The sequence below is a fragment of the Cyphomyrmex costatus genome, unplaced genomic scaffold (assembly GCF_001594065.2).
Source record: "Cyphomyrmex costatus isolate MS0001 unplaced genomic scaffold, Ccosl1.0 scaffold21, whole genome shotgun sequence".
NCBI classification, from domain to species: Eukaryota; Metazoa; Arthropoda; class Insecta; order Hymenoptera; family Formicidae; genus Cyphomyrmex; species Cyphomyrmex costatus.
Genome location: NW_017276147.1, coordinates 392,528 through 411,753, shown reverse-complemented (window position 1 = coordinate 411,753; position 19,226 = coordinate 392,528). Strand labels below are relative to the sequence as shown.

The 19,226-nt window shown below is 36.2% G+C and overlaps 1 protein-coding gene across 2 annotated transcripts in view; it reads right to left on the bottom strand.

The window, feature by feature from the left end:
- Tmtc2 (Transmembrane O-mannosyltransferase targeting cadherins 2) overlaps positions 1-19,226 on the bottom strand; it is a 303,001-nt gene that overhangs the window by 102,517 nt on the left and 181,258 nt on the right. The gene's annotated exons all lie outside the window — the stretch shown is intronic.

The following is a 19,226-nucleotide window of genomic DNA, read 5'->3' as shown; positions in this document are numbered from 1 at the left end:
GAGAGAGAGAGGCGGGAAGGGTAGATATAACGGCTGCATTGCCATCGCGTGCATTATTGAACGCCATAGTGGTGAACGGGCGCGCGGTATTCCGTACGTGAGATTGGCCATAGGCAATGCCTCATGGTGATCCGCAGGGAGCAGGAAGGGTAACGTGCGCGCGAAGGTTCGATTTAGAGGGCAGCCGGGAATTATAATCGTACTTTAATCGGATGTATCTGCTGCAAACGGGTGCGGATGCGCGATTGCGATCGACGGCTGGTCGGCCGCCCATTGGAAAGTGCGTTCCGCTCTCGTATCAGGTGATTCGTTACGGTTTATCGCGAATACCGATGTACAGACTGTATGCTGAGCGTGTAATATAATTAGAATATGCGTTGAAATACTGAAACAATATCGTTACCATGTTGTGAATGATTAGCTCGATCGTGCGTTATGCGATATGACATAAAGGGTGCGGTCGAATTGCCACTATGAATGTTACGAGGCAAATAATTGATCAATCGAAAGAAAGAATTTCACTAATTGACCAATCGAAAAATGCTTTTCAAAGTATTAGTAACGGCACCTCGACCGCACCCAAAATGAATGGAAAGTTCCACACCAAACTCATATTACATAATTCGCACTTGCACAACTAAAGATAGCATATTGCGTTGAAAAGTGACACGTCTCAACATTTTCTGCAACTTTCCAGCAGAGCATTTACAATTCTCAATTGGAACATCGTTTTAATTAGAACAATGAATATGCATAACTTTACTTTCTTTCTATGTTATACTTTCAGTTATAATATGTTCTTTGAAACTGTCATGAGTTTTCTAAATTCGACCACTGCAACTTTGATATAATAAAGCATTAACTTTATTCCTTATCGGAGTTGTGATTTTTCATGTCACATTTCCAAAACAACTGCTCATATTTGAAAATAAGTGACATTTCTAAATCTAAGGCTTGGAAACAATCTCATGTCATTTCTTAAATATACAGGACAATTACTTCTGTAAAACGTTTTATTTAGTTTTCATTATTTTTTCTGCCAATAAAACCAGTTTAAATATACTCTCTTACCTTTACTTTTAAGGAAAAATGGTATAATTCCAAATAGAACATTTTTCTATAATTATTTCTATACTGATATTTCTTCACAATATCTATAACTAAAAAAAATTTCTCTTTTATAAACAACTGTTACAAATATGATCAAAATACAAATGATACTTCTGTTCTCTATTGATAAATTGAGAGAGAACTACGAGTATAAAGATTTTTCTAAAAAAATTATATATATTAATGTCAATGTAAAAAGTGGATTGTTTTTCATTATCTCAAAAATGCTACTTTCCGTGTTTAAATCGATAGATAATCACTGATTATCCAGTGATATACTAGCAATCGACGAAATTCAACTAAAAGCAAAAGAAAGTTTGAGCGTTATACATACCTATAATCAAAATACTATTTAATATTTACGCGTTGGTTCCAGTCTTCCAGTAGATTGAATTTATATACTAGATATTAAAGCAAGATTAGCTAACATAAGTTATAGGGATATCACGTTTCATTCACTCATTACCAGTAGCATACTTAGGATTGATGTCAGCGATTATCCATTGATTTAGATTTAGAAAGTAATCGTTATTTTTCTGTTAACGCAGTAATATTATTTAATGTGTGTACAAGATACTTGTTAAGTCAATTAAAATAGCATCAATATCGATCTATCTCTAGAAAGCTCTATTGCAAATCGCTGCTCTATTGATAGATATTACAAATACCAGCTCCGTTTGATCCGACGCAGCGTAAGCGTGCGGGTCTTTTACGGAGAACGCAGGATTGCGCAATTTAGCAAGCAAAAGGAAATTACAGACGCATTCTAGATTGGCGATAGCCAAGGGAAGCTAACGCAGAGATATTATAGGGAACACAGGAAAAGCGGTTACCGTTCGGTTGACGTTAATTGCATGTGTACGTGTGTGTATGAGAGAGAGAGAGAGAGAGAGAAAGAGCAAGAAAGGGAGATTGAGCGGCAGGATCGTCTATGTATCCGATTAGGGGAACACACGTTATTTGATCTATTATTTGATCGTTCGATTGTCTCGCAGGGTGAGTTGCGTACAGTGTATACGAGATAATATGTTCATCGACCAAATTGTCACTGATGTTTGCCATGCGGCGTTATTTCGGCCGCGAATCGAACGAACCGTTGACGAGTATCGGAGAATGCATTAAGTTCTATCTCACCCAACTTGATTTCCCGTTGGTGCGAGCATTCGCCCGTTGGGTATCGACGATCTAACCCTATCTTGAAACTCTCATGTTTTTTCATTGACAAGCTTGGAACATTTGCGTTTTTCGATGTGGTGTTAACTGAATTAAAATTTAACGCGTTAGCTGATTTCATGATTCGTTTTGATACTAAAAAAGCGTTTTAAATTTGAAAGAAATTGGATACAATAAACATTTATACTGGCCATAGATTTTAGAATTATGCTTTTTTTTTAGTAATACTGTACATATTTTATATTTTAGAGAAAAATAAAATAATTTTTTCTTAAAAATATATTGAAAATTGTTTCTTTTCCTTTTCATGAAATAAAAAAGACAATAATTTTTTTGTTCTATATGTAAATATTCCTTAATACGCCAAAACAGCAAACAATTTTTCAAATTTTCTCTATTGCGAATATTTACTTTAAAGCCTAATAGTACTTGTATAAATCTTATAAAGCTCATTATCTCGCGAATCTCACGAGGGATCTGTATCAAACGATCGTATTGCGCCACAAGTTTCCCTGAAATCTGGCCGTACGGGTAATCAGCTTTCTCTTGATTATGATCCAATTTCGCGACTCGAGGAAGAAGACGTCGAACTCTCGCGATTCGGCCGTGTCGTAAATTTTCGCCGCCGTTGGAAACTCGTTACACAGACGAGCGCGCACGGCGCAGCTCGGAGAAATCTTCCCCGCAGAAATTTGAAGGGTTTCAAGAAATATTATGAGGATCTTCCGGAGGGGATCGCCCTGTGCGTGCGTGATTCCCCGGAGTGCCATCAGCTCTCGAAAAGTTTCATGCTGGGATCTGGCAGGAGGTATACACGCCCGGCCACTATCTCTCACTCTTACGCATGCCCTTAGTCCTTTCGTATCCAGATTACTTCTCGCCTTCTATTTTTATCCCTCAGATTCATTTTTATGTATCTTTTTTTCCATCTCTCTCTCTCTCTCTCTCTCTCTCTCTCTCTCTTCCTCAAGGAGCGTCGAGGGATCGGATACTATCAGTACGACGAAGAGCGGATACATACTTTACATACAGCTCTGTATTATTCACTACTCAGTCGATCCTAAGAGATGTCGGAGCTCCAATAAGTGCTTTCTCTACCTTATTCTTTCTTCTTTTCACCATCCCATGTTTGCGAATTCACATACTCCCATTGTGCTTTATGCATCTTTCGTCTCTTTATCCACTTCCGTTATCTTTCGCCGTTATTCCGACTTGACATCGTTATCACGTCATATTATTCTCAAAAATTCAGCATTTTTTACAACGTCGCGTCGTTTCGTTTGCGTATAAGTTTGTATCCTTTTTACTTTTGTTTGCTTTAATGGCGATTTTTATATGATGTAAAGCCCGATCTATACATGACACAGGGCGCGGGTCGTAGGTTGCAAGACTAGAAGCTAACCTAACGTATTATATTTAATTATAATATTTAATTATAATAGGTTGCGGAAATCAGAATGCAGGACGCAGGAAGTTGGATGAACTTCAACTTTCGCGTCCTGCGTCCTGAGTCCTATGTATTATGTCCGTGACCTATTACAATTTAAAATATGTTTCACTTACGACCTACGATCTGCGTTTGGATCTTATGTCGATCGGGCTTCATTCTGATATCGATAACATTATGATATCAATTATGTACTAAAATTTTCTTTAGAGCGGAACATAAAAAGTGAAAATTGTTATGTATACAAGTTACGCGCGAACACACACACACACACACACACACACACACAATTTTCACTTTTCACGTTTCTGTACAAAGAAAATTACATGATTGATTTCCAGAAAAAAAGAAACAACGCGAGAAAAATAGAAAATATTTAAACGTACAGATTTTAATATTTTCTTAAAAATATAAAAAATTTAAATACTTTATATAATTTACATTCGTTCACATAACGTTCACTTAAACAAGATAATCCGTAATTAAGCTGCTGTCTATGCGAGTATTACAGCTGACATTATCAAATCTCACCTGATTAGTTAATTATATTACTGTTATCATACATTATCATGATGGAACATACATATTCCTGAAATTATTGGAATTTATTGACTTAACGACAGATTATATCAAATACGTCGTGAGATCGTGACAGCCGGAAGGTTTAATTCTTGTTATATATCGTGCTTTGTTCCCATAATTACTGATTAACTATCAACAATTCATTAGCCTGTATTCTGGCGAAATGCAAATCACCTGATAAGAACTTATTAAATCACGCGAGAGTAGGAAATCACGCTTTTTTTTTCCGGCATCACACTGGAGAGCTCTTATTACACCTCTACCCACTCAAGCCGGTGGGTGTCTGCGCTCGTGTGTGTTACCCTGCCGAGTAAGAGCTACGGCCCTTTCCTGCCCTAAAGTAGCCTCCGTTACGGCCAACAAGCGCGCTGTCGTTTGCCGACTAATTAATTCATGGACTTGGTTTACCTTGACGAACCTACAGCTTCGCTCCAAGACGGTAGAGATAACTCCCCAGGACAGTTCGTGCCTTGTCGCTTTTAAGGTCTCTTAAATGGTCCGCCTTTCATCTCTCTCTCTCTCTCTCTCTCTCTCTCTCTCTCTCTCTCTCTCCCCCTCGCCCTTTTTCTCTTTCTCTCTTTATTTTCTTCTCTTTCTCTCCATGCCTTCTCCGTTCTTACTGCCATCCTTTACTCGCCGTACCATAGCTCAACTTTACTTCCGTCGTCTTCGCTACCTCGCCTCCGGCGGTGTATCCGTCTCGGTGTACATTACAGCAAGCACGGTGCGAGTGTCTTGCGTTTACATTGGACCGAGATTAAACCAAGTTTCAGCTCGATAAATTCTCCAACTTAACGGATTAATGTATCAAACTATCGCGAACGGACTGTGCGATGATTCATGGAATAGGCAAGTTCGTCGACATTCTCAAACATTTCTCTAATTACTGACCTACTATCTGTTTCGTCACTTTTTTTGAATGATAAAAATTTAGTAATACTACAAAAATATCGATGCAAATTGATATTGACCTATGCGATAATTGATATGTAAATTCATATATTAGTAATTGAGAGGTCGCTTCATAAAACTTTTACAATTTATAAGAAATTTATTTACAGATTTTCAATACGTTAAGATCTCTTTAAAATAATACCAATTGTGTAAATTATTAAATTGATTATGATGATGTTAAACTTTATTAGATATAAAACATAAAACAAAAATTTGTACATACTAAAATTTATATAAAGTACTAATTTTAATGATAAAATGTAGGTGCCAGTGTAAAGAGTAGTATACATTCTTTTTATAAACTTATAAACTCAGCAAGTTTCGTACCGCATGTTAAAAAATTATCTTCCTCTCACACTGGAGAAGCTTTAATGTCGCCATGTGAATACTATAGCACAAGGTATTTTTCACGCAATCGTTTATGGAATTTAAGTCCGTGATACTAATACAATGCATTTCCAATTCTGCAAGCGATAGCATACAAAACAATTTCTGATTAGACATTTATACGGCGATTGAAAGAGGTGCATCCAGTAGCGCAACCGCTCACTAAGTAGTTAGGTAGCAATTTAATGTGACTGGTTGGATCTAAAGGTAAGTAAGTACCAATCACATTCAATTGCTATTTAAGTTAAGTGAACGGTTGCGCTACTGAATACACCAAATACAAGAAAAGTAGGTAATTAACTTCTGTATGCGTTGTACGTCAAAAATTGTTGGATTTATAATTTAGGTTTATAAACAAAATTTCAGAGCTGTTCTTTATACAGATATCCACATTTTTTTGTCATTAAAACTAGTACTTTGTGTGTGTGTGTGTGTATATATATACATACATATAATAAGTTTTTCTCTTATTATACTATTAATACTTCTGAACAGAACACCCTATAGAGTGTAGTAGCTGAATCGTTAATACAAGAACACATATTTTTTGACACTAAAACATAATTTTTATTATTAGTTTTAGGAAAGTTTTAAAATTTTCAATTAAGTAAAAGATTGTGCAACATTTGAACTTAGCATAAATAAAGTATGATAATATAGTAGATATGATAATTAACCTATATAAATAAAACAAAACTGTAAAAAGTAAGAAGTAAAACATAAAATTATTTCAAATTATTACATTATTTAAAAATTAGGAAAATATCCCAGGGTCACCCCAGTTACGAGTCAATAAAATCTTTCTTCTAACTGTTGTATTGTTTATTTTATATTATCTACCTTGTCTAGCGGTATAATTGACCGTACTCGAGACACGATGTTATCGAAAAGGTGTATTCTTTAAATTTTCGGCTCCATACTTCGATTCTTTGTCTGATCGATAACTCGCTTCATCGGTTCGTAAGTTGCATTGTTTCTTGATCTTCTGGACGCTCTTGGGAGTGGCTTTCGTTTCTGCGGTCGAAGTCGAGATCCGCTATAGAGAAGGGTTCTTTCGACGATGTCTTCTTAGCCGTAGCTTCTTCGCCAATCTCTCGATGTCGATACTTGTTCCGAAGTTGAAACGTCGAGTGACCCCGGCGGTCGCTTAATCGGTCAAAGACGCAACGCGAACGCGCGCCCGGCTGTGTGCAGCTCTTCCGCGCTGCAGTCACGAAGAAAAATCGTCCGGTCCGCTCCGACGATCTTTCCTGCCCGTTTCGAAGTCAATAAAGCCGACAGAAGTGCGGAACTTTCCTGATCAAAGATATCGGGACGCGGCGGCTTTCGAAGATACGCGTATTCTCTCAATTTGTACTAACAGGCGAACCTTTCTCTTCGCTATTTTGACGGCTCTTCGATACGACGACGGGATCGAAGTAGAAAGATCGTTGTGACATATATAATGTATTTATAGAAAGAAAAATCATAAAGCTATTTTTTAAATATTTTCTAACATATAGTTTGTAATTTATATAAAGACTAAATTTTTTTTACTTTTTATTAGACCAGAGCAGAGCTAGTTATTCAGACAATTCTTATTCCAATTATTATAAATCTTTACAGAAATATAATAGAAAACGTTGCATGTTTATCTGACTCACACAGTAATTAAGTACTTATAAGTCCTTAATATATGTATTTCACAAATATGAAAATGTACTTCGTAATCAAAGAAAAAAATATTATTGATTACAAAGAAGCAAAGTGATTCAATGAATCCTGCCCATGGAATATGTTGAACAACTCCAAAAGATATACCGCACATGAAGATAATAAAATTATATATTGTTTAAAGATTTATTTCCTCGCTTATTTGTGTTAAAATTATCGTAATATTTTTTCGTGAATTGAACAATATTCAGTCAAGATGTATTGACCTTACTATGCATATCGTGTACTATAAAAGATTTTTAAATCTATCTTTTCTCCACGATTACATTTCAAGCTCATCGATATTCCAGACAGTTCTGAGCATTTTCTTCAGCCTCAAGGCTTCCAAGACGTGAACATCGCTTCACCGCACCATTCCTAACGCGACGTGCAACTTGATATACGCGCACAACTGTCGCTAATATGCGATACGTCTGGTGTGTGATAATTGCCCGCGTGGCAGTATGTTTATGAGACTTCGATGTGCCTCTAATACGTGTCTCTTCATCGTATTCAGCAGCGTAGAATTGGACTGACAGGTAAATGGGTTTTGTCTGTACTCGTACATTCAGCCGATGTTTATGAGAGACAAACGTAAATACGCTGGTAAAACTGGCGCGCGCCTCTATAATTCGCAAGAAAATATGTCAGCCGGAAAAGCTGAAAACCCTCTAGGTTAAGCACAGCCATTTCAGTTAAACTTTATCTAATAGAGAAGAAAACGTCGGAATCGACGTCATAGATTTCTTCGGAAATAGACAGCTATCTCCAAGTTGCAACGTTTAAAAGACGTCCAAAACTCGTTCATAAAATTCTCAGTCGTTTGCAGATCTTTTAGATTTCTTTCAGACATCTCGGATTTTTGTGTGTTCGAGTAAGCTTCTCTTGATAGCCTTTCTTTCGCCATGTTTCCGGAACGATGGGAAACGGGATAGTCCGGTTACAACGCGGCGGCACCACCAACGAGGTAGTATCTGATAACACAGACGGGAGCCTGAGATAATACCTCTGTACTAACCGCCGGCACGAGCGGTTAAAGTTCAGGTAGATAGTTCAGTATGGTAAAGGTATGGTCCCCCGCATGTATGTGAGGATGGAGACAAGAGCACGGATGCATCTGGGCCTCTCGCCCATTTTGCGGGAAATGTACGGGAGAATACGGGTGTATACGGGGTGATGAGTTTGTGTCCTTCGATTTACCTATCTCTGAGCTTACGTCACGCGGTTACCTTAAAGCCTAATACACAATAGAAAAATACAGGCAATAGGAACACAGGAAATTACAGATCTCAATCTATCAGAAACCGTATATTCTAAAATACATGGTTTCTGATCAGTTTGAGATTTGTTGCTCCCCATTTCTATTACCTGTGTTTTTCAATTATGTCTCAGGCTTTAGAATAAAGAAAATGTTAATTAATCTTTCACTACTCTTGTGTGGGTTATCCTGTAGGACATTCTTGCCTTATACATTTGCTAAATATATGAAAGTATACACACACATTCTTGCATTTAACGTAAACTGCGTTTATATGTTGAGACGTCAGACCACCTCACGCGAGTAATGTAGAATTAAGAACACGAATGTAGTGTATGTATAATAATATAGGTATAATAAATATAACAGTTTGTATAACAGTGTCTATGATAAGTTTGTAATACCTATTTTGCATTTGCAAATGCCTATTAAATATATATATATATATATTATTAGATAAAATTTTCTATTTTATCCTTTGTGGATGCGTGGGAACTTTCTAATAAAGTAATTTAAAAGAGACTTTTCTAAGGGTTTCGGAGTTATTGAATTCGATTTTAGCCTTAGGATCCTAAAACTTATAAATTAAAGAAAAAATAATCTGATCATAAAAACTTTTATTCTTGATATTACACATACACTCACACGCGCGTGCGCACGCACACACACATTGAATTTAAATGTAGTCTGAAAACATCGAATTTCAAAAGAGTACTACCGAAACTTCCAACAATTGGGGAGAAGGATCTATTGTTACAGAGTTCATAATTAGAGTTTGAAAATCAATTTCAAAATCAGTATAGTAAGTGTTTATGTAGCATTAATGAGCTTCAAATAAAACAAAATTAAAAATCTAATATTTTATCAGATTTTTGCTATTCGCCATATTAAATCCATTATTTTGAATCTTTTATTTTTTATTTCAGATAATTTATTTGAAACATCGCAACAATAGAAAAAGATTAAGAAACTATTAATAATTGATAAAATCGTCAGCAAAGAGTGGGTATTTCTTTTCAATTTCTTGCGACACAGACCGTGAGCTCAGCGATTCTTTTTTACATTTCCAACTACGACTTTGCTAGATAGTCCAACTGGCGAGACTGGATACATTTTTCAACGAATAGATCGCAAATTCTTTTGTACGTCTCCAACGACAAGTTTCTTTGATAGTCAAACAGGCGCGCGAGAACATCTCCCTTTTCAACGAACCGGTCATAATTCCGCGTACTTGAACATAGCTATCACTTCCCCTGGTTTCTCTCTCGTGCGTAATTCTCATCTCGCTTGAGAGACGGATTAAATTCCCTTCGTTACGACTAAGCCACGCAGTAAAGATCGTAACTCGTAACTCGTGAAAAACGCGCGGAGAGAAACGGACATGCGATACCACCACACTGGACACTCGTCAGTGTCCGGGGCGCATAAATAGCCGCAGGGTGACGACGCTCGCTATGCCTTCACGCGCGGCACGCTGTTGCGTCTTCTGACCAGTCGGCACGGAAACTAGCCCGCATGCAAATACGGCGAGGGTGCACAATCAAAGCGCCGTCGGGACGATACATATTCAAGCGGCCGGCGCGGTGCGGACAAACATCCTACCGGATACAGGTTTAAGGCCGATTCACGCTTAACGGCACAAGTTAATGTCAATGTTTCCTTTGATGAGGATCTAATGTCGGAGTTCACTATAGGTATACATATATATAGATTATCATCACTATGTAAGTACACAGTTGAATAACATCGTTAAAGTATTCTCTCTTTAATAAAAATATTATTATTTACAATAATATAAAGTTTATTAAAAAATATTCTAACGATATGAAAAGAAATATTTTCCAATAACAATAAAATAGAAGAATAGAAGTGTTTACTTATTATACCATATTTATATCCACCAAACTCAAAAGGGACACATCGTCGATCTATCCTTATGCCTTCATGATTCATGGTACAGCTACAGATGGTCAGGATAAACTCCATTAATATATTTCTATCAGAGCGTGAGTCAGCCTTTATATCTCTCATACGCAACGGGAGATGCGACGCGAGGAGCATACATAGTAGCAAGGCCGAAAGCTGGGCGAAACGGAGAAGGAGGAGGAGGAGGAGGAAGAGGAGGATCGCGCGAATGGTCGGTTGCAGGTACAGCCTGTATACATTGCCAGGACAACGGATTCCAGGAGGTCTATGGCGGATGTGCGCGCGCGCTGCCGCGTACACGACCGACAGGGCGAAGCCCATCAATTTCCCATTCAATTCACCAGGCCCGTCTTCCGCACCCTCGCATCAACCTAACTAACCCGTCTACCTACTCGTCTTGCAGCTCGCACAGCGACTCGCGAGGATCGCTTTCGCGTAAGATAGGTATTCCGTTAGCGGAATCCTCCGGCTTACGCCGCTTCACATTCTCGCGTTCAGCATTAGACGGCTGTGCTGCTCGGATTCTCGCTTCGCGTTGCGTCGCTTGTGAACGCAAGCTTCGTATATTCAATGGATACAATGTAGCATTAAACGGTCATGTTTCGGATTAAATGGAGCGATACACTAGAGTGTCCACGTATGTAGCATTGGACATTTTTTTATACAGTATTGTATCGAATCTTATATTAATGAAAGAACGAAATAGTCTAAGGCCCAGTTTTTTATTTGACTGATTAACTTATAATTCGACTCGACCTGTCGTTTCAATTTCTAATAGACTCCGTCTATAATGATGTCATAAATTAAGCCCATTAGGTGCAACAACAGGTAAGGTTTAACAAGTTAATACAAGTTAACTAGCGTATGAAAAATCGGACCCATAAGAATTTTAACAGAAAAGTTAGTTATTTTTTAGAAAGAAAGAAGAAAGAAAAAGGAAAGTGAAAATCATTATTATTACTTTCTCAAATGCTCTGACTATTTTTCCTAGAAATTATTTTGAGAGAACGTTTCCTCGCGTGTTCTTCTATTTTCTACATGTGCAAAAAATTAGAAATTAGAGTAAAGCTTTCTTGATCGCGAAGTAAAATTCTGAAATTTCCTTCCCTATTGTTTTTACGATTGATTTGTATGTGGATTATAAAATATTTATCGATTTTTTGGCTTAACTTTATGAATATTCGTGGCAAAGCCTATTACATTATGGTCTCTTGACCGATAGAAGGGTTCTGGAGTCTATCCATAATGTTTTCGATACAAGCCGATGTTAATCCGGATTATTTTGCATCGTACATTACGATGTTTTTGAAACCAACCGTCAACCACAAAAAGCAGTTTTGCAAATATATCTTTTATCATATCTTTGATACGATAAAATACTACAACGGACTGATGCAATGAAAATACGACTATTTTCATTATAACAAAAATATTTTCTTAACGCACTTCAGAGAGAATTAACTGTATAGAATTAATCCATACATTTGAACACGTGAAATGTTCGCTAATAATATTCATGCTTTATAACGTGTAATTTCAAGGATCTTTAAATCATTTAACACACTTTCATTTATTTAGCGAGAGATTGTACATTGTTTTATTCTATAATATATAGTATCAGCCTGTGCATACGCTCTGATCAATTGTAAAACAAATATTAATTTAGCTTATAATAGTTTCATGTGAGTAACAAAATAACCATATTTTGCTTCTAAATAATTGCGTGTGAATTTATATACTACGTACGTAATTCTTCAATTATGCGCCGAAATTTTTTCAGACTTGAAACGCAACACTAATAAACTACCGCAATAATATCACAAGTTAAATTGTTAGTCACTTTTTTTTTCTTGTTCATTTAACGAGTTTCAAAATTGTGATACATATCTACTTTGTAGTGTCATTATAGTAAACGAAACAACATTGCATTTATTACGATTTATTCGTTCAAGTGGTGATCAAAACATATTTTAGAACACACGTTTATGTTCCGCGATCATCGTGAAATATTTATTCTTAACTTGCACAAGCAAAATTTGTTCATGATTGTAAATTTACAATTTGTGTTGCGCTATTTCATAACTGTTATTTTGGGTATATATTTTTGGATGGGGAAAAGTCAATTTGTGAAATAATCGAGTCGCTATGCAAAATAGTGATGCGAATTAATAATTAGTCAGCCATATGTATATTTCAGATAGCATAACATGTGATATCTCTGGATACCGTGAAATTTTCAACCTTTCTCTTTAAAGCGTAGAAAAACGTATTGCGATAAAGTAGCCGTATTTTCCAGCAAGCGCTCTCACAAACCGTTTTATTCCTGAAAACGAGGAGAATATGATTTATACCATTGCTCCGTCCAACGGTGCAGTTACGACCGTGCGGCATCGAAAAACAGACTCGACTGTAACCGCGCTATGAAAGCTGTATGAAAACACGGTCGGACACGAATATCCCTGCCAACTGCGTTCATTGTCTTCGCCCGGGGTGCAGCGAAACGCGGCGCAATTAGCAAGCTTCTTCGGTGCGACTCTTTGACTGTCATTAAAATAATCAGTTAATTAGTTGAGTTAATTTTCTTTGTGGCGCAATTGACTGTTTGCCGTGCGATGCGTGCAGAAAGCCTATTCGGCTACGCAATGACGCATTTGTCAGAGTCTTTGACGTGGCTCTGTTCTCCCCTTTTCTCTCTCTCTCTCTCTCTCTCTCTCTCTCTCTCTCTCTCTCTCTCTCTCTCTCTTCCCCCTCTCTCTCTGCATCCGCATCCTCGTACCATTTTGCGCGTCAATGCGTCACGTCATATAACGGAGCGTACCTGTCTGCTTCTACGGTTTCGAGGTGCCTCAGGCATCGCAACGACGACAATTAAGCGTTGAGCAAGAGAGCAAGAGAGAGAGAGAGAGAGAGAGAGAGAGAGTAGGGGGAGGGTCCTCCTTTGACTTGGTGTCAATTCCCGTCTCGAATCAACCAATTCCATTTTCCGCTGAACGACCACTGCGCCGAGAATCAACTTCCGTCTACCAACGTTGTAGGCTAATTTAGTTAACTATTTCAGTGGCATAAAGTAATTTAGGTAATTACTAAGCAAGATTATTGCCTTAACGTCTGAAAATAGTTTTAACAGTCTTTACTACTTAATACGGATTATAAGCATTTTATCTTGTCCATTTTACTTGAGACTTAAATGTTTAAAATCCGGTTGCACCAACATTACTTGATTTTTTAATCAAGCACACATTAAGCGAGACTTAAAACTCTATTTTGTATTAAAGTTGAAAGAGAGACAGAAACAGTTTAAGTCTCGCTTAAAATCGAAATCACGTTGGTGCAATTGGGCCTAAGAAAAACAATTGGCCAGTCGTGTGTAGTCAGTATCTTTTATATTTATGGTACATTACATATTATCTATAATATACAGCTACAAGCGCTGTTTTATTATATATTTGCACGATTAACGGAAACTATGTGGCTTCGCTACAATTATTAATTATCCCGCTTACCCTGTTCGCCCGTTGTTTTGTGACGCGTTTTTTTCCCTAGCGTTTTACGCGCGCCGAGTCTTCGTCAGAGAGAATTATCAAACCATCACGTTGTTGTAACAATGAGAGGGCAAGGGGAAGGTGCGGTTAATTAAGTATCGACCTGCCGACAGGAGTAACAGAGTAATACATAATTACGATGTATTCTTTGGATATCCCGCTCGGGGAAAAGCTTTTTGCCCCCTCACGGTTTTCCTAACACGTGGCGAAGACTAATCAATTTTCCATTCACCGGCAGCCGCTGATGGATGACTTACGATCACGCCGGGGTTTTAATAAATCAACATCCGTCGCTGCTACCCGGGCCTGTCATCCAGTCTCCTTAAGGTTGACCTCAGCAAAAGAGAAGCTGTAGGCACAAAATCGTCAATCGTTGCGAACAAACGAAATCGTCGAGCAAGCATCGATCGATCATCAAAAGCAGGATAATTCTTGGTTTATTTTTTTTTTCGTAAACGAAAGATTATGTGTGTGTGTTCCTATTTTATACAATATACATATATATATATATATATATATATATATATACATATAAAATAGTGATATATATAAAACATAATAAGTAAAATGGGAATTTATCTGAGAAAATCATGAAACACGGAGTAGACTTTATATTTTCTTCATAGCATCCAGGTTGTAATATCCTGCGATATATCTGATCTGCTCGTAAATTTCCGCGAAAGAAAGTAAAACGGAGACGAGAACGTGGTGAGCGAGCGAACGAATGCGATATATACGTCGCTTTCTTATTAACCACTTTTTTCTTTCACAAATAATGATGGAAGGACGTAACGGAAATTTCCCGGACTATTGATTCGTATCGATAACGTACGTCAGGTGATAATTGTGCGCGGTGTATCATCGGAAGGGATAATAACCGGAAGGTGATTAAATGGCCCGTCATATTTTGCAGAGAATTCGCTTCATGAAAGAGTACATATAGAATGGAAGAAACACATAATGGAAAGCATACGATTTATGAGATTGTGATTTTACTTCCAATAACATAGAAAGATATTTTTTACGTTTGCTAATTAAATTTAGAGAAAACATACCTATTATAAAAGTAATAAATACAAATTTTATATATAGAATTACAGACATATGTGTCACAACTCAAAGTATATTACCCAAAATATAAAAAATTTCGTAGATTATTCTATTACGTTTGTGTTTGTGTAAAATTTGAGCACAATTTTTTTATTAGTTTAAATTTTTTTCATAATTCTTACGTAGAAAAAATAGTAGAGAAAAATAAGGGTTTTATTTTAGCTAGGTATACTTTAACTGATACTGTACAGCTAAAACATTTTTCATGTACACAATTGAATAAATCACAGATTATATTCAACTTCAAATATATTAATTCTACATATAAAAATCCCTAGCAAAAATCGCTACGAACTTTTGTTCTGACTCTGCAATAAATATACAAGGTGTGGCAGGGCTATTCTATCAGTTTCAATCTTAAGTAGTATAAAATTTACAACATCAAGCAATATCTCTTTACAGTGATGTTTACAACTACTTCATACAATCATGATTATTTCTTGAGAGTACAAGCATGATCTTCAAATGTTCAGTATATGCTCTTCATAAACTTAAACACTATCGCGAATGGACGAAAACGTTCTGTTTTATCCTATCAAGTTTCCCTCATGTTGATGTAATACGATACTTTTTTATTAATCCATTATATATTTTAATATATTATATATTAAATCATATTATATATTTGTGACTTGTTTTAGATGTTTCTACATAAAATCAACTAAAAATCAATTCTATAAATGTGAAAATAAAATTCTTACGCTTTTTTTTTACAAATTGACTAGTTAAAATAACAGTAAGTAGGATATTATTGGTAATATTAAATACCGATAAGAATATGCCGTAATGGTCAAGCTGGATCTTGGATGCTTCTAATATATAATTTTATGTGAATTTATATACTACGTATGTAGATTTTTAAATGTGATCAAAATTTTTTCAGATTTACAACGCAAACTCTAATAAACTACCACAGTACTGTCACGAGTTAAATTGAAAACTGACCATCGATCTATAAAACGAACCATAAGCGAATCTAATCTTTATATACTGTCGCGTTATTTGTTTAAAATAGCAGTATCGGAGCTAAAAGCACTTCTGTGTTTATGAAAAAATCCCTTTTCCTCTAAAATAATGTTGTATTACATGTTTGCGTTTTGCAAAATATCATAAAGTAAATTTACAAATATCAACAAGAAATATTTTATGTTAAAGTAAAAGGATTCCATAAATTTTCGTATATACATTAATTTGTAGATATTTCATATAGTGACTTCTAAAAAAAAAAAGAATAGGAACATTTTGTTCAGATAGTCATTTTTTACTTATCTCACGTAAAAATTAATTATTTATTTTAGAACAAAATTTTGGAACATTTAGAACAAAATTCCAAACAGTATTATAAAAAGCAGTATTATAAAAACTGCTATACCATCTGACAGAAAACATTTTCTCGTTCGTATTTACGTTTCTAAAGCTTTATTTTTAGCTTTTATATAAAAAATTAATCTAAAAACAAGGTGGTATGACATTATCGACGACTACTATTTTCGCCAAGATTTTAGAAATATCAAAACTAAAAATTATACTATTAAAACATAGCTAATATACATCTCATTTAATTTCATCTTTAATCCTAATTTGGGCCACACCTTTCCAAAAAATCATTTTGCTAGAACATGAAATGAAAAATTTTATTATGCTGTACTTTCATCCCATTTTCTATCTTGTGCCTGTTTCTATCGGTGTAGATAAATTTTAACCTTGGTTTAACTTACTCTTTATCTTTTTCCAGTTCTACGAATTAGAAAAGAAAATAAAAAGTAAGTAAAACCAAGATTAAAGTTAATCAACATTAGTAGAAACGGGCATGAGACGTTTTTTATTCACGAGCTTAACTCTGCTGAAGAGAAGTTCAACTCTGTTGTGTAATCTGTTGGCAGTGCGCGTCCTTACTTATGAACGTAACGTTTAAAAGATGTTATGAGTCTGTTTTGATATACACTGAAAGTTTCGAATATTTTTAAAACGTTTCTTATAAAGTGTAGCAATGACATAGTCTCCGATATTTCCATTATACTTTTTTAAATGTTTGTAAAATGTTCAGTCAACAGATGTTTGCCAGATATCTACTTGTAACGCGCTTTTTCGAACGATATAATTATTCAATAAAATTCTTCATAAACAATATAATTATCGTTAAAATTCTTCATAAATATTATAATTACTGTTAAAATTATCCATAAACAAATATAAACTACTGATTCCTATAGACTTGTCTCCATGTTTGAAGACAGTACCATATTTGCGTTCATTCACTTTCACATCACGTGGATAATAACGTTAGTGTTATCACATAAATTAACGCGATACAGTCACAGACAGAACAGCATACGTAAACTAAAATAAGGCCAGTTTGGAAATTAAGTTCATCTCTTTCTATCATAATGAGTCTAGTTATAGAAATATGTGATATACATACATACAATTTCTTACTAACCATTTTCGCCAGGAATACAGTCACTTTTATAGTTTTTGCTATCTCCATTATGTCTCTTTCTCTGAGTGTAGAATATTCTACAATTCCTCTCTCACGTTGTTTTTTAATTTCAATACTTAATTTCAAATCATAGATAGATGTATTATCATGAAATTTTGATGATACTAGCAGTTTTTCGACCTTTGTCACGGGATTAGTGATAGGTAATTACATCGCGCTTCATTTCACTCTAAAAGCTGATTCTGTGAAGGCCTGGGAGGTATTACCGTCACTGCCACGAAGGGACAAACGTCGGGTGTGGCTTATCTGAACGGACGAGCGGTTTCACCGGAATTTGCTTGTAACCGCTTGCAGCCACAGTGCACGCTGGTTCAGTTCGTTGAAGTAGCGTGTATAGTAATTACTTAACGAAGTAAATATGATTTCACACGCTGCATGTATGTTCCGGAAATATTTTTCAAATTGCCTAAGTTAAGGTAAATAATAAATAATTGTACTAAGCTACATATAAAGTGTCACATATAACATTCCACAAAAAATATTATTAAATAAAAAATCTAAAATTTTTTTTGTCAAAAAATAAAATTCGATACAAAAGTAGAATTCACAACGGTTGAAATTAGAGCTTTGGTGTTTAAATAATTTAATGCGAATTTGTATATTATGTATGTAATCCTTTAAACTGCGCTCTGAAATGATTTTTCGGTCTTCAAACGCAAACTCCACTGAACTAACGTAGTAACATCATATGCAATGCGAGAAATCTCTCCTCCGCGAGTTCAAAAGTCTCAATTCTAACTTGTCTGTGACCTTAAGAAAATCCTGGTTACACCCTGCATGTGTGTATTATTGCATCTTGATGTTACGAGAAAATGCTTTTATTATTCAGCTTTACATCGAAATCACTTCGTTTCTAATCGCTATAATGCACCATCGATTAATACGCTGCTTCCTATCGATCGTTCAATTTAGCTGGCAGGAGTGCCATACTAACAATAAGACGTCTATGGATACATAATGGGGCAAGTACGTGGCACATACTATGCGCCACGTAGCCGGCTTATCAGAAGCGTGCAGAGGGTAGGCAGGCTTATCGACTCAACGGCTTGACAGGCTTCCACGTCCTTTCCCACCTTCAGTAGGTGGAGCGTCGAAAGATGATGAGCGTCGATCGAAGGACCCCGAGGACTTTCAGCCGTTCTCTCAGGGCCACCCTTGCTAAGCCGTGTACGAAGTCGTTGATGCGTCGTGAGAAAGGAGATAGCACGGGACCATGCTGACCGATATTATGTGCTTAAGAAGCTCATGGCCGTTCCCCAATATATGACTGTAGCGGTAAACAGTGCTTTTCCAGCGGGTACTCTTTCCGGATCGGCTTAGCGCGAGCAAATATATTCCGCATCGCGGCGGATCGGAAAAATCGGGAAGGAATTAATCGGTCAAATATGGAAATCGGTTGGTAATCTTCTTACCGACATTCGTGCTTCATCGAGTCGTACTTAGCGGACTACTTTTAGACGACTATGCTGCTTATAAAAAGAGGTTTAAGAGACGCGATCTACCCTTATAAAGATATATCTACATTGAAGCTGATATATATATATA